The 21,555-nt window shown below is 37.2% G+C and overlaps 1 protein-coding gene across 2 annotated transcripts in view; it reads left to right on the forward strand.

Annotated features, from left to right (window-relative positions):
* Nucleotides 1–21,555, forward strand: part of KCNT2 (potassium sodium-activated channel subfamily T member 2) — a 154,245-nt gene that overhangs the window by 11,460 nt on the left and 121,230 nt on the right. The window lies entirely within an intron of this gene.

Below are 21,555 nucleotides of genomic sequence, written 5' to 3' on the forward strand. Positions count from 1 at the left end.
TAATATCTTCAAAACGAGATGACAGGGCAATACCTCTCTTGACACACCTCACCAATACAGTTAGCTAAAGAAGTCTTAAATAATTAGTGATAATAACTCTCACCACAGCCAGCAAACTGACATTTCTGCATTCATTTGGGAAGTCAGATTTAAGGAAAAAATACAGTGTTTACATTGAGCAGGCCAGTTTTCTGAAGGTACCCGCTAAATGATTTTCTAAACACACACAAGGCACGTTATGAAAGTTTGAAGTTATTATTTTGAAAAAATTGAATACTGAACATACCATTCTACCAGCTATACCACTGATGAGCAGCATTTTACTTCAGAGTACTAAGATGTTAAGTGCCATTTGACATGAATAAAAATGACAAATTAAACTTCTAAAATATTGTGAAAATGGATATTTTAAATTTTTCTTAATCTAATGAAAAGGCAATTAAAACCATGACTTATGATTAATCAGGAAGTTTTAATAGCTCATTCAAGTAATGAGACTGAGATTTATGTGAAGTCTGTAATTACATGTACCCTGTTAGCTGTGGAGAGAACAGACAGGTGACATTTTAGAGATAATAATGACTTTTAAAATTTTTGTTTCTTTCTGTTACATGTTCACAGTTCCTGAATCATTTCCATACCTTAATGAGACATTTACAATTTGTATTAAAATTTTGTAAATTGTTAAAATGTAAAACAATAATCATATACTATGGTTGTACTGTGCAGCGACCTGCATTTGAAAGGAAGAAAGCAATTCCACACCACTGTAGGATCTGTTACAGTATATACATCATGTTAAGCTGCAAGTATTACTTCAGAAATCCTATGTATTTTATACTCCATCTGGATGACAGCATTGGAGCCAAAACACCTTTGAATACTAGAGAATGAAGATAGGTATGCATCAATGCCCAATTCTTATAGGGAGCATCATCAGCAGGAAATGTCATCAGCAGTCTTTTCCTTTTGATTTAGTAGAGGCTGTGAAGTCTCTGACAACCTTTCCTGTGTGGGAAATGTCAGGTGAGACACCTACACCATCAGTATTAAGTTTTGTTTTATGCTTTTTCCTGAGTCTTTGCCTCAGTACGCCTCCCTTTGTATTTATCTGTTTAAATACTCACCTTTGTCCTTGGTGTAACTGTTACATGATTGTGGAAGACTGAAAGCAGATAAAGCTCCCATAATTTCAGGCAAATTGTGATAAACTCAGATTCAGCTCTATATTTACCTTTCAGAGTGTCTGGCATTCTAATGGCAGCTTTTGGGTTACTGTATGTTTCCAGATTGCAAGTCTGGACTGTTTAAATATGTAACTTTAAAAAAATGAAAAAAAGACACTTTTTGTAAAGTCCTAGTCCTGGTCATGTGTAAAAAGCATGTGCAGTATCACTTCCCACCCTCCCCCCCCTCCTTTTAACGCTTCAGCTATATATGGAATCTCAGATAAGTTCTTCCCAGGCTTGTTAAAGTATCCGTGGGAAGTTCCTGACAAATGTAGTTTGACTTTTTACTATTTTTTCCCTTTCAGGTTCCTATAATTTCTTACCCTGTAATAAACAAATATTGTTAATCTAAGTAAAGCTGTAGGCAGATGGGGAATTGAGCAGAGTACAGAAAAGAAGTGAATGAAATATGTAAACTAACTTTATTGCTTTGGAAGTCATATTCTTGCATTCTACCTAATGTAATATTACTTCTATCAGTAACAGGAAGAATGTAGCTTGCAGAATAAATAAATGTTTGTGCAAGAAAAAAAATAGTTTAAATGGTCTGATGTAAATGTTATTCCATGCTTAGTGTGTTTTGTGATAATGATCATACAATCCAAAAGATAATGGTGTAACATTTTTAGTTACTAAAAATTCTGTAACTAGTAAATCTAGTTTAATTATCTTTACAAGTACTATTTTTAACTAGTGATATTTCTCCTGTGGAAATACTGCTGGCTATGATTAGAGTCAAGAAAGAGCTCTAAAAACTAGATTTCATTGTGTATTGTTGTGGGAGTTTTTTCATCATAAACATGGTTCATGTGAAGGTGAGGAACGATCAGAATTAGCTAGGTATTTATTTTAGATTAAAAGGACTGTGCATTTACCACACAGCTTGTTCAGTAAAGTTCTATAATGATTTTCAGTAACTCTGAAGAGGCTATTTGAATCATTCTCTCAAAACAAACTGAAGAAAGGCTAAATTATTATATTGACTAGTGGTTTGATGAGAATTAGCACAAAGCCTGATTTTAATTGGAAGTCTAATCTCTTCAAAGCTGAAAAATCTTTTTCAAGTACTTTTCTGCTTCTCTGATCAAGTAAAGATTCACACTCCAAAAAGTTCTTTATCAATTTTCACTTTAGGTCATAGAACAAAAAAGAAATGTTAGCATTTACTCCTTTTTGCAAAACCTAATGTAGATAACCTGTAAAAGGCATTGTTCCTTAGAAATTATTCACAAATGGAAAAAAGGCCAAAACACCAACTGTATTCCTTATTTGCCATGCTCTCCTCTTCTCATAATCAATCCTTCACCTCCAACAGATTTAGGGTTGAGACTGTGTCTTTTGGAAGCAAAACACCCATGTTTTTATCCATCAGATTGCCATGCTACCTTAAGTGGATTTGTACAAATTCTGGTCTGCAGCAAGACTTAACATCAGTATGGTACAACATTGTTTTGGGCAGATTTTCAGCCTCTGTGTGTCTTTAAGTATTCATCAAAATACTGTAAAGAAACCAGTAGATCTAGATGAGGAAAGTTAGGCAAAAAGTGTTCTGACAGTTAATGGCGAAAAGGGGACACACACACAGATGACACACAACTGCTTTTTAAGTAACTTGCAAAGTTGTTTTTTTTTACATTAAATATCACTTTCTACTACAAGTAGTTATGTTTATTTCAGTGGGAATATCTGTGGGTCTTAATCTGAGCAGAAAAGGTTATTTCCCATTTAAGAGAAAGCATACTAGGCAATACAGCATCAAGCTTTATGAAAACTCTTGTATTTTCACCTTGACCCAATGTAGCTTAAGGCACCAGATATAACTGCACAGATTTTTGAATATATGGAAAACTTAAAGCTAGCTTCAGTTCCTCTTATCAGTACAATAAATATAGGCATAATAGGTAAAAAATAAATACAACTAATCTCAACAAGTGTCCTGTGAATTCATATGCTGATTTTTTCATTATCAAATGTGACTTAATAGTTTATTATTTTAAGTCTTAATTTGATAAATGACATGTATACATTTTCACCCTGTACCAAATTAGCATGTGTGTACGACTAATAATTACTGGCCTCATTCTGTGCTACTGTATATTGAGGTTCATGGAGCGTTATGCCAATGAACTCCCTCTCTTTTATATTACTTAATATATTTTAAATGGTGGTGCTACCAGTGCATACTGATAGGTCCTAAAAAGACTATTTCAGGTGACATCCTAGTGACCAATGTTTGACAATTTTAAAATATTCTAGAAGATCGAGACATTCACACAAGTCATGTGTATCTGTCAAAATATTGAAAATAATATGTTAATTTGTTGTTACTCAGTATTTTGAGAATTAAGATGCTTTGGGTGCTTTTGAAGATATAACTGCGCTACAAGTCCAATCCTAAACAGCAAGCAGATAAAAAAATGATCACTGATAGATCACTTGCATGTCAGCTGTGTATTATTTTACCAAAGCAATATACACAGCAGAAAAAGAAGAGGTAATTAATTATTAGCATTTTTATTCTGCAGCTGTATTATCTGAACACTTAGTATACGTACCTAGGAATACACAGTGTTCTGACAACTTAGTCCAATTATTTTCCTCCCCTTTTGCCAAAGTAGCTGATTTTATACCTGAAGTTTATGTCTGTCCCATTTGACCACAAAGCATTTTCATTTCCTCTGCAACCAGATGTACAGAAGTCAACTGGTTAATAAATGATGATGAACGCATTTTTACCTAAATGATCAATATATTCACAGCATAGGAAGAGAGTTGGAAGTATATGTAGTTCCTTTGTGTTGCAACTGAATATATGTATACAAGTTTCAAAATATTTATTCATTGCTCTCGGTTATTTTAGTGTTCTTACTGTCAGGATTCAAGGCAAGTAAAGATTTCTTTGATCTTGCTTAGTCTGCTTCTGCTTTATGAGTGCAACAGGCCTCTTCTTCGCTATGTCTGTAAGAAGTTATGTGGCTTATTCTATTAGGATTCTCTCTGCTCCTTCTAAAGGATCATTGCATGGTCCTTTATGAAAAAGGATTTTGTACTATTTTATTTTTCAAGTTACCTTCCTGTTCAATAGGTTCTTCTCCTATTTGACTTTCAAGCCAAATTATTATATTAAAAATGTACAAAAAAAAAAAAGTATGCTTCTGTAGTGGTAATAGATTTTTACCACACATTTGTTCCAAAAGATGTCTTCTATGAGGATAGGCACTGACTTTGTGTTGTATCAACACCATTTATTTACTTTTTGATCTGTTTACTTCTTTTCCTTATTACAAGCGTATGATTTTTTACCTTCAGTATCAATCTCCAGAGAACCTTTTCAAATGCCTTATAAAAATTTTAAGTACGTGATGTTCACTTCAGACTTCCCCCTTATCTATCTCTTCCAATTATCTCATAATGGAGCAGAGTGCTACAGCTCATACTCTATTTATATTTGTCATTTGACTCATTCTTCGTTTGTTCCCAGGCTAAATCCAGCTTGTAGGTCTTGACATGGGTGCCCTTTATTCTTTTACATCTCTTGTTGACATTCTAGCCATTACTTTATTTTTATCATTCCTAATCTACATTATAAGAATATTTATGTTTGTCTTTTGCCATTACTTCATTTAGCTGCTATTTTTAACTCTTTACTCTTACTTGTAATACTCTGGTTACAAGACATGTCAATTCAGTATCTGGCATTGTAGCCTAGTCCCTGTGCCTAGAAACTCCTAACATTGCTAAAATGTTAGGAGTATGACAACCAGAATATATACAACTAAGTAGAATTATTATGTTCATTGAATAACATTAACCGTATATCTGAGACTACTATACCCATGCATGTTGTTCACATCCAGTTAGGAATTGCATGGATGTATTTGTGTCGAGAACGTGGTTTATACAACTTCATAGAAATTGACATCACTCCACAGTGAGCATTGCCTTCTGTGCGTTTAAAATATTGAGGTGCTTCCGACTTCAGTGGCTATAGAATGGGATCCTTGAGACTCTCATATTTTCATTTTTTTAAGACAAAGCTTTCTTAGGAGTTCATAAAGAGAAAAATGGGAGGAACAAAGGAGCATGGGAAGGAAAGCATTGTGATACACAAAAATCTGGTTTTGAACTTCGTATACACTTGCCTTGTAAATAAATAAAAAAATATTATTAATTGTATCTTGATATAATCCAGAGACCTTGAGTCTAGGTCAGACCACAGTAGCAAAGCTCTGTAGGGAAACAGAGGAGCGTATGATTCCCATTTCAAAAATAATGTGGCAGAAGTCAAGCGATGTGCAGCAAGTACATGGAGCACAGGACCAGGATATATAGATCAAACATGAATCAAACAATGAAGTATTCAGGGTACTGAACTACCCTTAATCCTGAAGGTGTATACAAATACTGATACATGAGAGGCACTTTTAGGAAGAACATTTGAAGACAGCAAACATGAAAATGAAGGAAAAATAGACAAGGTTACAGCAGTAAATGGAACATAGCCTTCCTCTAGACAGAACAGTGGCTTGATAATCTTCATCTGTAGGTACGTGTTGAAGCAGTAGAGCAGGACAGGGGATTCAACTCTTGACTGTGGGTAACTACTACTTCTCCAGAATCAGTTTAGCACAAAAAAGAAGATTCATAAACCCCTCCTTTTGGTAATACTGTGTTTATGCATCTTCTCAGTTCTTTCAAACACAGTTTTGACTATGCCTGTAAAAGGATCAATTTTGATTTTATGAACACTAAAAATCAAAATAGGAAACTATATCATACTTTATTTTAGGAAGCTAGCAGTGTATAATGCTGTGTCAGTTGACTGTGTAAATTTATACAGCTGAAAGTTAAGACTGTAAGTTTTCCAATTCCCATTGTTAAAAGGGAGAAAGCTCTGACAATATTAATTTTTTCCAATAGTATTTGTCTTTGCTTATTTAGGTTTCTTTTGAAACTGAATAGTCAGCATTGAGGCAGACTATTTAGCAGATTGAACTGGTCTGTTTGGTCAGTTATTTAGCAGATGGTGGTAAGTGATAAGAGGAAATAATGTAAGAGTAGAGCAAGTAACACACTGTTGCTTATTTTAATATAGCCTCATTTTGAAGTACCCTTTTTTCCAACTTTCCCCTCCATCACCACTCATGCCATTCCCATGTGTATTCCCATATTTTCTACATTTTGTTCTTACCATCAATATAGTTGTTATTGAAACAAATGATCAACATTTTCCTAATGATACCAAAGTGCTCCTCATGCTGTGTTTTGAAGCGCTAAAATGTGCTCTGCAAGTTTTGTATTAACATTTACAAAATGTTATTAGACAGCCTAATATAGACAGTATGATTAAAGTAAAGGTTGCAGAGAAACATCTGTATTATTTTAGAAGTAACTTGTGTTTGTGAAATGGGCTATGACTGGATGATTATTAGCATGATCAAATAAAAAGTGGTATGTTCTGCTTAAACTACCCCTGTAGGAGCTCTAACATCTGAATAGTGACAGATATATGGGTTTTCTTTATAATCAACTTGGAAATATTTTAGCACTTTAAGAACACAGTTAAGAGATTTGGCCTATAAAAATATTGTCACAGTTTAGGGAATTGATTTTGAAAATACATACTGACATTTGTCCAGATTTGAAAGAGACAATAAGGAACTAACTAATTTATTTTAGAAATGCTGTTTATAAATCTATAAACTTGCCAGTTGCAAAAATTCTGAGTAAATATTTAACAAAACTATGACAGCTATTAATACTGTATTATGTATAGCATAGACGTTTTACACAATCAGTGGAAGGCCTTTCCTAAAAGGCTCACTAGCTAAGGACCAGTGATGAAAGTACATAGCCAGCAGAAGTCTCACTGATGACGAGTGCACAACAGTTTATTATGCTAAAGCAAGGCTTAGTTTTGAACATTGTTATGTCTAAAGCAATTTTTTAAAAAAGACTTGGCAGCAACATAAGCCCAGATACCTGTAATCACATTTAGGAATGCAATTCTATTAACCTCACACTGTTCAATCCTACACAAGAGTTTTCGGTTGTTGTCTCCCCACCCACCTGCTCTGGTTTAACTCCAGCCAGCAACTAAGTACCACATAGTTGCTCGCTCACTCACTCATTCCATGCCCTCACCCCCTGAGATGAGAAGGAGAATTAGAAAAAGGTAAAACCTGTGGGTTGAGGTAGGAACAGTTTAATAATCGAAATAAAGTAAAAATAACAACAGCAACAACTGTAATGAAGAAGAGAGAGGGAGGGAGGAATAAAATCCAAGAGAGAAAAAACCCTAACAAAATACTTCAAGTGATGAACAATACACCTGACCGATGCCCAGCCAGTCCCCAGGCAGCAATCAGCAGGCCCGGGCCAACTCCCCCCAGTTTCTACACCGAGCATGACGTTCTATGGCATGGAGTAGCCCTTTGGCTAGCTTGGGTCAGCTGGCTGGCTCTGCTCCCTCCCAGCTCCTTGTGCACCTACTCGCTGGCAGAGCATGGGAAACTCAATTAGTCCTTGATTTAGAGTAAGCACGACCTAGGAACAACTAAAACATCAGTGTGTGATCAACAGTATTTTCCTACTAAATGCAGAACACAGCACTGTACTAGCTACTAAGAAGAAAATAAACTCTATCCCAGCTGAAACCAGAGCACCAACCATTCCTTCCATTATTTCCATTTTCTGGGCAACTGAAGAATTGGTCCATGAACTTTGTAGCATCAAATTTATTCTGTCTTTTACACCAATACAAAGAGATAGTTAATAATAACTGTTAAGTCAGTCAAGCACTGCATCTGTACTAAGGCCTTGCCTTTTCTGCTGTCCTAGAGTGTTTTCTCCTGCTATGCCTTTGTATTAGCTATGATAATCAAAATGATTAAGCTGAGTCTGATCAACAGACCGATCCAATTGAAAACTCTCTCCAAAGGAAAGAATAGAAATGGTCTTTAATTAGAGCTAGTTCCTAGTCAGGCTCACCTGGAAATCACCCCTTTGTAGGGGGCACCTGAGTGGAGGTCCCCATTGTGGACATGGCAGGTTCTTATACTGGTTGTAAAACAACATCCTAACTTGTCATTTTTATCTACTGCTGTCTGCCAACAGTCAGCACAAGCCTGTTTTACATGGTTGACAGATAAGTGATTTTGTGTTTACTTCGAATTCATACACAAATCTGTACCACTGGTTTATCTGGTAATAAGCATATCAAGTGTTAATTGGTCAGTACTGATAGATTTAGTGATAGTTGGCAAGAAAATCACATTGTTGAGAGCAGTAGAGCAGTGAACTGCACTTTGATAAATAAACAACTGTCTAGTTCCAAACATAAATCAGCTACTGCATCTGTAAGCTAAAAACTGCCTATATGACTTTCTTGAGAAAGCTGGTAGTAAGCTGATAAATACCAAACAGATGATTCAGTGAAGACATGCATCTGAAAATTCCTTAATGATTTTGCTGCTTCTGCAGAGATCCCAAATATACCCTAGTAAGACTCCACACTGAACAAATGTATGCATATTCCATATTGTGTATACACTTGACTGCAAGTTTATCACTTGATACACCCCAACATTAAAGAGTTCAGCCAGTTCCAACTGAAACTGGTAAATCTGGAAGGGCAGTCTAAGCACAGCCTCATGTCCTGCACGCCTCTGCATGTAGTAACAACAGCTCAGATCTACTAACAACAAGCTCAGATCAAAGTCCAAGGCTTGGGCCTCTCCTTTCAGGGCTGCTCTTCCACTGCAGGTTGCAAAAGTAAAAAACCTACATACCCTTCCATTCCATAAGTCTGTGCCCAATGATTTTGTGTAAAGTAGCTACTGCCCATGTTAAAATTCTGGACAGCTGGTTTTATTTGCCACATTGCATGGTGCTTTGTTGAGGCTTTGCTGCCACTTCCTCCGGTCTGTGCTTAAGCTTCGTTGTGGTAGTTGCCGTCTGTGCCTCCTGTGTAACAATTCTCATGTTTTTCTGGGTTTCTTTTTGCTTTTGATTTTTTGTTTGTTTGTTTTTTAAACACCCAACTGGAGAAGTAATCATTTTTGTGAATTTTTCAGGCCTTTGTGGCTTACTACTGCAATAGTGATTGGGACTGTCAGACTTTTATTTAAACTCTATTGCACTACATGGCACCTGTCATATAAAGGTTTCTGGTCATTTATCTGAACATATAATGTCTTAACTTGCCCGTCCCACCCAGAGATTTATGTTTGCATAGCTAGGTAGATATGTGCAAGGATTTACCTTCCACATAGCATAAAACTCTGCCAGCTGCCTTTGTGCTGTATAAACTGCTCTGAGTAAGGCTGCTACACAGCACCCTGGAGAGCAGCTCTTGGCACTTGGTCCACACTCATCATATCCCTCTCTGCAGGGGATTAGGAGGTGAGAAAGCAAACTGTGGTGACAGCTGGGGGTGACAAGAGGAAGTTCTGAGGATTAGGGATGGAAGGAAAGAAGTAGCAAGGGTAGTAACAGAAAGTAAGATTCAGAACTTTTCCTCCTTCACATCTCCTATGCTGAAGAAACATTTGACAGTTTTGCTGAAAGAAACAGGCAAGAGGTCAAATAATCAAGGAAACAAAGACGTATGTATCACAGATAGACAGAGGTGTACGTAAGGCTACAGGTAATCTCACTGGACGTTAAAACCAGCAACAACTTCATTCTGATGAAGTAAAGGTGTAAATACTTGAAGGTTATAGTGTATCAAGAATTTCACTGCTTACTTTCCCATGACTTGGCAGTAAAGTGCACCGGTTTCTAGAAATGTAGTTCATACTTGGACTGCCTTTGTAGAATAGGCAAAGTTAAATTGTAGACTAAGCGCCAGACTTTCATTGACTGGAAATGAATTTCACCTGCAAGGCTTTTTCTATAGCACACAGAATATTTTTTTGAGGGAATTTTGTGATTCAGGTTCTGAGACATCATGTTAGTATCACATCACAGGAAATACAGACGGCATTTTGCTGGCTTCACTTCGATGCTGGATTGTTAGATCCAGCAACTGCAGTATGTTTGGATGTTATTTTCTCGAGGTTAATATGTATATACACTTCAGGTTTATAATATGTTTAAAGAAAAATGTTAAATTTCAGGCTTTGTTCCTCCTCCAAACATCCATAATATGGACATTTTGTTTGTCTTGAAGGAAGCAGCTTTAGGAGATGTAAAAAAGGAAAAAAAACAGGTCAGTCTGAATGGGGTCAGAGAATTCAGATATGGTGGCCAATTTAAAAAAAAAGGATTGTAAGTGTAAAATGTACTCATTTTTAGCTTAACACTGGGAAAGGAAGTCTTCCATGTTTGAAGGACAAATGCAATGTTTTCTGAAACTGCAGGTTATTACAATTCATCTGATGTTTCTTATAAACTTTTCTTAGTATTTTCAGTGAAGATGGCCTTAGTTTTGCCGGTTTTACTGCTGAACTCTGCAGGAAGCTGTTAAACAATAAGGAATCATGTTATCCCCATATAGTTACTTAGAAAGCAATCACAACAACTAAGTTAGGGCAGAGAATTATGAGAAGAATACAGCTTCCAAAAGGGAGGATACGGAATATAGATCACATCCCATCAGGTCAATGTGATACAAAAGGTGGCATAATACCTTGCATTGTAACTGGAGTTGTACAAGAAATAAATTCTAAGGCTACAAAGACTTAAAATTTCAGATACTCTGTTTTAATTGGGTCAGAAAACCCAAGCAACACCGAAATTCATATGAAAACAGAACTATTCTTTGGGCTGATGAATGCGTTTTCCTTGGAAAAATTCAATAGATTTTCTACCTTAAGAACAATTAAAAAATATAAAATATCATTACCTTCTTGAATAAAATATTTTCAGAGGGAAAACAGGAATTTGTGATTTTGATGTGACATATTGACATTTCTGTCTTGGAACTCAGAACATTCCATTTCTGAAACTTCTCTCCTTAAGAAATGCTAATCAGTAAGACTCCATGCAAAGATCATGTAAATCATCTGTTTACATCGAACACTGTAGTTTAACTGTTGTTTAATTTTTCATAAACTCTTACTTCTTTTGGGTAGGTGCAGCTAATACTTCCCTGTAATTTACCATGTCTTTGGTAAAAATGGAGATTGACTTACTGAATCCCAAAATTTCATTTGGGAACACAAACAAATAAACACCTTCAAAATTTGTTATTCTGAGTTGATATAATTATGCTGTGCATTTTTCCAGGAATCACTGAATGAATTGTTGGTTGTAATTGAAGATTACCAAGTATGACTAGCATAATACAGTAAAACCGCAAAAGCAGAAAAGCCAGCAGACAAGACATAATACTAAAGCAAGATGGTAACAATGAAAAGCTGTGGAATTATATAAAAAGAGGGGAATAAATATATATGATCTTCTGAATCTCACACTGACCTGCCAGTTTTATATAAAATACATTGTATAATTGAAATAGCAAGAAAATTGCTTTAATTTGGGGAGAAAAATACTAATTAGATACTTAAAGTAATAGGGAAATATCTAGTTTGAATATTTTTAATATTTGATTATTTGACTCGACTCTTAAGTGAATAGTATCTTCCATTGATCTAAGTGGGAATTGCATCAGACCTACTAGGAAGTTGGCTCTGTGTTCCAGGTAACATATTAATGAGTCATATTTAAAATTATATTTTACAGTTGGTCATGTGATACTTAAAAAATGACAGATGGGATTCACCCACAAAAGTTTTTTTTTTCTTTTTTTGATTTTTTTCTATCCATCTGCTCTTTTTCTCTTGTCCCTTCTGCTGCATTTTCAGAAAACTAAATCTGAATTTATTTTTTTAAAGTAAAAATAAAACTGAGATAAATGATCTAATCTGTGAGGATACCATGTACAAACAGCTCTCAGTTTTGTTCTACATGTTTTTGAAAAGTTCCAATCTTGAAAAATAAGAAAAAGGTAACTTACAGAAGAGCAATAACAGAGTAGCCAGATACATTTGTCTTACAGATGAGAAGTAGAGTTTAAATAGTGGTTGGGATTTCTCTGGTAATCAGAGGCTAACTTGAGTCACTTGCAAGGGACCAAATTGTAGAAGAGTGTTTACTCAGCACTTCCTTAGTTAAGACATGTTGGGTTTATTCTTTCTCTCATTAAATGAGACCTCTGCACACACAGTGGTTTTTGCTCTTTTAAGCCCTGAACTACTACACACATAAAAAAGAAAAGTATCAAGTAGCTCCTGTGCCTAAACAAAGATGGCATGTAATTCACAGGTATTTGGTTTTTTGTATCATAGAATCATTTAGGTTGGAATAGACCTTTAAGATTATCAAGTGCAACTGTGAACTCGGTACTGCCAAGTCCATCACCAAACCATGTCCCTAAGCACCACATCTACACATTTTTTAAACACCTCCAGGGATGGTGATTCTACCACCTCCCTGGGCAGTCTTTCAGTCAAGACATTTTTCCCCATATCCAATCTAAGCCTCCCCTGGCACAACTTGAAGCTGTTTTCTCTTGTCCTGTTGCTTGTTACCTGGGAGAAGAGACCTACTCCCACCTGCCTACAGCATCCTTCCAGGTAGTTGTAGAGAGCAATAATGGCCTCCCAGGGCCTCCTTCTCTCCCTCAGTGCCCCAGTGGGGTGTTGTGCCCCACAGGCAGGACCCGGCACTGAGCCCTGTTCAGCCTCATGCAGTTAGCCTCAGCCCGTCGGTCCAGCCTGCCCAGACCCCTCTGCAGAGCCTCCTGCCCTCTGGCAGGTCAGCACTCCTGCCAGCTCGGTGTTGTCTGCAGACTTACTGGGGATGCACTCGATCCCCTCGTCCAGATCATTGATAAAGGTATTAAACAGAACTGGCCCCAGCATGGAGCCCTGGGGAACATCGTGCGTGCCCAGCACCAGCGGGATGTGACTCCATCCAGCACCACTCTTTGGGGCAGCCGGCTTTTAACCCAGCGCAGAGCACACCCGGCCCAGCCATGAGCAGCCCGTTTCCCCAGGAGAATGCTGTGGGACATGGTGCCAAAGCCTTTATTAAGGTCCGGGTAGGAAAAGCCACAGCCTTTCTAGCATCCATTGGGCAGGTCATCTTGTTGTAGGAGATGAGGTTCATCAAGCAGTACCTGCTTTTCATAAGCTGAGCCTGATCCCCCGGCTGTACAAAAACGTACCAGAACAGTTTAAGGTTCCTGTTTATCCAAACACCTGTTTCTATCTTTATCTGGATAATCTCCATGACAATGTCCCTCATAGTGTTTAGCTGCTTGCTTTGTAAGAGAAAAGTGTTAAATGAGGAGCACGCAAACTGAATCCAAACTTACTAAAATAAAATCTACAGAGAAACAGCATTGCATGTTAAGTGTTGGAGTAGGAGTGATATAACTCCATCACTGCCATAGATCCATTTTGAACATACATTGGGTATTCTCGTACATGGTCACCATTTAGTCTTGATGGTGTTTATGCAGTGCTGCAGAGGTTGTTTATTAAAGCCTTGGTATCTGTGGGCTATCCTAATGTGCAATACCAGAAGTAGGCTGATAATTGATGAAATAACTCAAGAGAAGAGAAAAGCCAAACATCTCAAAGGACTGAGATTTTTCAGTGAAATGATAACTTTAAGAGTAGTGAAGTCCAGAGGTATCTGTGGCACAGGCCAAGATTTTGAACACTAGGAATTCAGAAGGAAAGGAATGACCTTTAGGTTTACTAATAAGCTGAAAGATAAAGTTACAGGAAGAGATGGATGATGAAAAAAGAGAATTTGCCAGAGGTAACACTAAGTTAATGACACTTGGTGACAAAGAACCAGGAAATTGTTAACAGTGACGTGGAAGGAGGCCTAGAGAGAAGGCTATACATTCTGTTTTGACTGTGGTTTGAGGTGGTGGTGCTATGGGAAAGAATGAATTCTTCCTGCAAAAGAAAGATTTTTGGCCAGAAGGAAAGGAAGTTTCCAAAGGAGAACAGAAAAGGACAAGGAAGGAAGAAAAAGAGTCCTGAATTATAATTCCAGATGGTGAGACTGTAAAGAAGAAAGGTGTGTTGAAAGCAAAGGTCTATGCAGGGAGTTAGAGCAAAGAAAAGAAACTACAGGAAGGACAGTGTGCCATTTCTGCAATGTTTTCAAGTGGAATGGTGAAGTTCTGTGGTACATAGGGGAAGACAAGACAGGGTGAATTCTGCAAGGAGGAACTAGACAAAAAAACCCACAACAAACCCAACCAAAAAATGAAAACCAAAACCTGTTGAAGAAGGGATTGGAAATATTCTTAAAATTTGAATGGAAGAATAGGAAGAAAGAGGAGTTTGAATGAGAAGATGGTGGATTAAATTGTTGATTTAAAGAGTTGATCGTGGATTAGCAGGAGAGAGATCTCAGATGACCAAGGAAAGAGGTTGGGGGCAGGAAGGTAAATAGATGGAGGGCTACAAAGAACTCCTAAAACTACTCCTGACCCTGCAGACCGTCTTTGGTGTAGACAGAAGTGTCTACTTGGGGAAATAACTAAGGGTTTTTTAGAAAGAGAACAAGAGTCTTGCTAAGGTAATAAGTAATTGGCAATGTTATAACAGAAGTTTGGTAAGCATTAATAAATAGCTTCAATCAGAAGGTTTGCAATGATTAGCATTAAAATACTGTAGTAGAAAATACTGTTTAAATTTTAAATCAACAACTCGAGGCATGTTGTTACTCTTAAGAACAGTAATTTCCAAATCATTCATACTGTATACGTGGGGTACCCAGGCAAGGTGCTTGACCTTGCATATGCCTTGCCTATCACAGAGAGGATAGATTCAATGCATAGAATGCTGTAGTTGTAGGAGCAGGATCTGTTACCCAGCTTTTGTTTTAGAATATCAACAGGTGATAGGGACACGTAGTTGTGATACAGAGGAATAGAGCATGTTAGGCACATGAATTGTTCTCCTCCAAGTGCAGTTTCATTACTCATGAATCACCAGCTGTCCTGTTGCCTTTCATAGCAAAGCAACCTTTTCCTTGAAACAAAAATTAAATGTTGAATGGCAAAGAAAAAAGTTGGTACAGAAAAATAATTTCAGGAAAGCAGTAAAGAAGTTGTCCCGGTCAACAGAGAATAAAATTTGAGCAGAAAAAAAAAGATATGGTAGGTTGTATCAGTTACAGTGTCTTTTTTTCCTAATACTCTAATATAGAATTAAATCCAGCCTGACAGCAACAGAATAGTGTTATCACGGTATGCCTGATATTCAACAAGTTTGTTTCAAGTGTCTTTTTGACAAGTAGTTGCCAACATTATTAAAAAAACCAAACCAACAAACATTCATGCTGTCCAGGTATGGTTAATTGGCACAACTACATACAACTGAACAGTGTCTGGACAAAAACTCATGAAGCATACCCCATTACAGATTTACAGAGTTGCAAATTACAGATATTCAGATTTACACACTTGAAAAGCATGGCATAGTGGATTTTTATTGCAGTAACTCTGTACTGTAGATACTCTACACATGAAGTATTTTTGCCCAGAGATTAAAGAGAGCTGTTTTCATTTGCAGTTAATTCACTTTAAAATATGTTTGCTTTCCCCTCATTGTAAGCTTGGTATGTGGGGTGGGGTGTTTATGAAAAAATAAAAGAGGAGAAAAAAATGAAGGAGGAAAAGAAAAACAGAACCCCCCCTCCCTGAAAGTTTCATCGAACTTGTCAAATATCTTCCTTGTGTGATTTTCTTGCAAATTTAGCTTAAAACTGCGCTATCTCTTTATGCAGTATTCACATTTGATTTGTTAACATTCCAGTATTAGGCAATAGATTTGAACAGGAAAGTGTATTTGCAGAAAAGTTCAGAGTGTGATATTTGCAGGGCCACTAAAATGGAGAGGGAGATTGCTCTGAAGTTTCTTTCCCCCATAGTAAAACATTGTAGTATTTTCTGTTATGGTTTAATCTCAGCCAGCGACTAAGTACCACGCAGCCACTCATCCACTTCCCTCCCCCCTGCCCAGTGGAATGGAGAGGAGAATCGGAAAAAGGTAAAACCTGTGGGTTGAGGTAGGAACAGTTTAATAATTGAAATAATAATAAAAAAATGATAATAACAACAATTGTAATGAAGAGGAGGGAGAGAGAGAGGACTAAAACCCAAGGGAAAAACCAAGTGATGCCCAACACAGTTGCTCACCACCCGCTGACCGGTGCCCAGCCCCAAGCAGCGACTGGCAGCCCCCAGCCAACTCCCCCCAGTTTCTACACCGAGCATGACGTTCTATGGCATGGAGTAGCCCTTTGGCTAGCTTGGGTCAGCTGGCTGGCTCTGCTCCCTCCCAGCTCCTTGTGCACCTACTCGCTGGCAGAGCATGGGAAACTCAATTAGTCCTTGATTTAGAGTAAGCACGACCTAGGAACAACTAAAACATCAGTGTGTGATCAACAGTATTTTCCTACTAAATGCAGAACACAGCACTGTACTAGCTACTAAGAAGAAAATAAACTATCCCAGCTGAAACCTGTTTAAAGGACACTGTTTTAAAAAAAAGTTTCTAATGACAAAGAATACAGATTTGAACAGGTGTAAAAGTGACATGATAATTCCTTTTTGAATTTGGATGACTTCCTGTGAATGGGGGATTTTTTTTTTTAAAGGAGTATTATATTTTGATTGAAAAGCATGCATGCTACCTACCACTGAGTCTCAGTCACTTTCTATCAGTCTTCCCTTAAAAATCTTCCCCTCAAAGAAATGCAAAAAAATGAAGATATTTTGCAGTGAAATTTTGAAAAATAATGTAATTTTGTATCTCTACTGCTGTATTATTAAATTGCTGCCATGGATCTGTACAGGTTTTTACAAAGACAGCTTTATATAACTGAGGCCAGGAACATGGCAGGAACATAAAAAGGAACATGAAGCTGACTCACAATCAGATTTTAAAATATGTTTGTATTTATATACATAAAAATATAGATATACTATTTAAATTGTGCAGAAGAAAATGTTAATTAAGGGCTGAAATTTTTAATATTCTGGCTTTTGAACAAGTGAAGAAAAAGTTTGCTTTTACATAGAAAATATTTTCTTGTGGTTGCAGGTGCAAATTTTTATGTTGTGCAACCTGAAAAATTCAGTTCTGCCTATTGTCTGGTGCTGTCTTAGATTTGTTTCCATTGAAACAAGCAGCACTTATTGGAAGGATACAGTAAGAAGCGTCTGAGCTTACATACATTTCTAAGCTATGAGGTCCTTTATTCTGTAACTTGTGATTAAAGTGAACTCAGCGTGTGCCATTTCTATCTTCATTAATACAGAGATTTTTTACAGTGACACCATAACACCTGATCTCTATAAACCCATCAGTTATGGTAACATCCAGTTACAGAATCAAGCAAATGTAGATATGTCTGGAAAAACTTCACTAGCTAGGTTAACTCAGATTCACTGGTTTAGAAGGTAACTTCTAAATAAATATACCCATAGAAAAAAAAGGAACAAAAGGAACACCACGTACAGATGTTATAGCATTACACTCTAAGTAGATGACCAAACGTGTCTTTGTTCCATGACAGTTCAAAGTTGAACCAGACAATTATGCTGTGCAGGAGGTTCTAGAGGGGTACTGCAAGAATTTAGTTTGGAAAAATAAAGAGATAATAAGTAATACTTCATACCACAAGGCAAGGCAATTGTTAGAAGGTGTAGAACCTGTGTTCTATCATGTACATTCATGATGTTAGGTATTATAAAGAATCTATAAGACAATACTACATGAACACAGTTCTGCAGAGATCTTTAAAATATTCATTGGGTTATTCATAATAAACAGATAAAATCCCCTGTCCGAAGACCTTATACCCATCAGTTTTAATTATGCTGACTTGTTAGAATTCATCTGTAAGAAAAGGCAAGGCCATTTGCAAGTGTTAGGTTTCATTAGCATTGTGCATGGCAAACGGCTTCAGTAAGTGTATAGCTTTTAAAGACTAAAGTACCCAGAAGAATGTTGGGGTCCTGATCTCCACAACTTTTTCATGTCATGCTCACACTGCAAGAATAGACTACCAGATGGCATCTTTCCTGTCTTTCCAGTAAGTGGGAGGAAACAAGCACCCTGCCTCCCCCAGTTACTACCATTGGCTTTGGGGTGCTGTCATTCAGCAGGAAGAGGAAATGGAAAAACTCAGAACTTTGTGTTGAGTGTTCACGATGACCTATGCAACTGATGACTGATTTCCTACCAGAAACAAATAGAAGGCCACCTCAGGTTAAGAACCAGTAATGGAAAAGTGCTGGTCTTACAACCATTTCCTTCAGCACAAGATGATGAGTTATTATTACAGACAAGCAGTCTCCATCTGTCATATGGATTCTGATGAAACAAACAGGCCTGGAAAGTCAAATGACCATTTTTCTTTGAAGTTCTAAACAAATCAGCATTCCGAATATTTAAGAACTTGCAAAACTTCAAAAAGAAGAGAGCTGCTACCCAAGACAGTCATCATTAAACTACATTAATCTTTCATTAAAGGCTAAAAGAAAAAAAAATGCCCATTTTCTTTTTTTTGCATTAAAATAGGCTCTGACAGTAGCAGTTCGCTTCAGCACTGTTTTCTGATTGACTGGGTACCAAGCAAAAAATGAATTCCAAATCAAATATAGAATAAATGCAGTTTATTATATTACAATATAATAAAGGAAAATATCATGCAATATGATAAGAGGAAACAGTACTAGTTATTATGCATGATATGATAAAAGAGCAATAGGTGCGAAGCATCAAATCATTGCTGCAAAGCTTTAATGAGACTAAGGAAAGGAGACACCACCAATTCCCACCCCAGCATCACCCAGGCCCATCCTTTGGCTGGGAGCTCCGTGGGAGCCAGCACCAGGAGTCTCTTGGGAACTGGGAAATTCCTATGCAGTGTGCTCGCCTGTAGGTGAGGCTTCTGGCCCAGTCCCGCAGCTTTCCTGCCTTTACGCTCAATGAAAACCAGAAACATGTTGCACACCTGGTGTATACAAACTTGTACGCTTATGCCAAGTGCAGGTGTGCACTGTCTGATGATCTCTGAGGGTCACACATGCCAGGGACGTTGCCCAGATGCTCGAGCGCGGTGGAGTTCCCACCATGACACAGCTGCACGCAGTATTATTGTCGGGATGGTCCTGCTCATGTCTTGCTTGTTCAGGGGCTCAGGACAAACAGTACCTGCTCATTAAAGTTGTCCTTGATCTCCCTGAGCTCCCTGTCCAAGTTAAATGATTCCTAATTAAAGACAAACGCTTTTTCATAAGCAGTAATCAATTTAATAAATTTTCACCACAAGCACCTATCTAGACCTTACATAATATACTTCCAGGTTTGAAATCTAACAGGATTTCACACATACTTGATTGGCAAATCCTAATAAAAAGCATATTGCGTCTGTATTACAAGCCTCTTTTTGTAGGAAAAACATGAAATGTCCCTTCCCGTCAAGATGGATTTAAATAAATGGATGTGGTTTTCTTCAGCTTGGCTCCATTTGTACATTTAATATCTTTTCTTGATTCCAATGTCAAGAATTAGTAAGCATTTACAGCTTTTAGTACACATGTAGTGAGAAGTCCCAACTGATACTTTCATTTTTGAAGGGATTATTTCTGCCAAATCTGCTATTTTCTAACATAGATGACAATTCATAGTTTTGAGGGTGCAAGGTAATACTGTTACTATAGTAAAGCGTGGCTACAGAGTTAGAGTGACATTGTAAATAACAACAGAAAAATGCAGATGGATTGGTCCCAGTGCTTTACAGTCATGACAAGCAGTGCTTTGTGTTAGTGTCCTTGGCATGAAATAGCATTTTCCTGCTATACTTTGTGGTACATGAAAACGTACTTCTCAAATGATGTCTTCACTGAATTAGAAGAGCATGATGTATACTGGTACTTTGGGTAGTTAAAGATGCTTCTTACAGTTTTGAAATATTCCATCGGCATCACTATTCTTAGGTTTTAAACTAGAAGACCACTACTAATACTATTCATACTATTTAATTTTAAGAAGGTTAAAAAACCCACACTGTTTTCAAGGGAATCATGTAACTTCAGTTGTTTCTGCCACAAGTATACCAACCATGTATTTGTGCATTTTCAATAAAGCAAGAGTCAGTAAAGTGTAAGACCTGTTCTTTTGGCTTCCAAAAGCAGCTTTTCATGGAATATTCAGTGCCTACCACATAAATAGGAAAAATCAGAAGCGATTAACTGGCTGCATACACAAAATCCTTATGTTCATCAAACATTTCTGTCCCAGTAACCATCACCAAGGAAAGTAGCGTTTTAATCCTTCAGCTTGATTTCCTTTTGGTCAGGAACTACTTCTTTCACAGGAAGGTAAAGAACATGGAGCAGAAATTGTTTAAACTACGCTTCTAAATTACTTACACTAGAAATACAGAACAAAACCAAACCTATTCCATAGGCTAGATGAGCTATGCACACATATACTATCAGCGTGTACTGCATGTGTCCCATTTTAACAAAACCATTTGCTTGGAATCAAATTCCAACAAGTATTTATCCTGCAACAGAGAAGTTTTGTATAAGTATGTGACAATGAATTTAACGCACTCACTTGAAACATCCAATTAAGTTCAGGAAAAGATTGTTGAAGCCCTTCACTTCTACTACTAAATGATTTTGATTTTACAAGAGAAGTTCAGAATTTTTTCGTGTTATATTCCTGAAACACTCCTTTTCTAGGTTACACTTCATGGTGGGAAAAATAGAGAAAAGAGCAAATACTTGACGTAGAATTTTAATCATTAAACTATAACACAAATGTTCATGTAGAATGAGTGTTCTCCCTAAAAATGAAAAGCAGAGTATTGGGAAGCAACAGTATCTGGAGGTTTCTGTCCTTAACCTGCCAGTGGCTTCTTCAGCCATTCATTTTTAGCTTTCCTTAGCGAATGGTAGCCTTTGAGAAACAGAATGAAATGTTTTCTGTCTGGTAGCCAGGGTATCATGAAAGTGTACATTGATTATAGATGCATGATAATGTATTTCCTGCAAATGTAGAAGGCTGATACAGTCTTAAGTAAGTTTAAAAAAAGTCAGGGGAAGGAGAAGGTGGAGTTGAGCCACAAAAGTGGTATTAGCAGTGTTTGTAATCCATTTTGCCATGGAAACTGCAGCTCTGTGGAATCCCAGTCTGCTCTGAGCGCAGGTTGCTAAGAAAAGAAAAGTAGACAGCTGTTAGAAGGCTATCAGAGCAATTCATAATGGTAGTGATAGGAGGGTGATTAGCTCCCACATCCTCTTTCCTCATTATCATTAAATCATGGCTTACTG

Source organism: Falco punctatus (genome assembly GCF_963210335.1).
Source record: "Falco punctatus genome assembly, chromosome: 11".
In the NCBI taxonomy this organism is placed as follows: Eukaryota; Metazoa; Chordata; class Aves; order Falconiformes; family Falconidae; genus Falco; species Falco punctatus.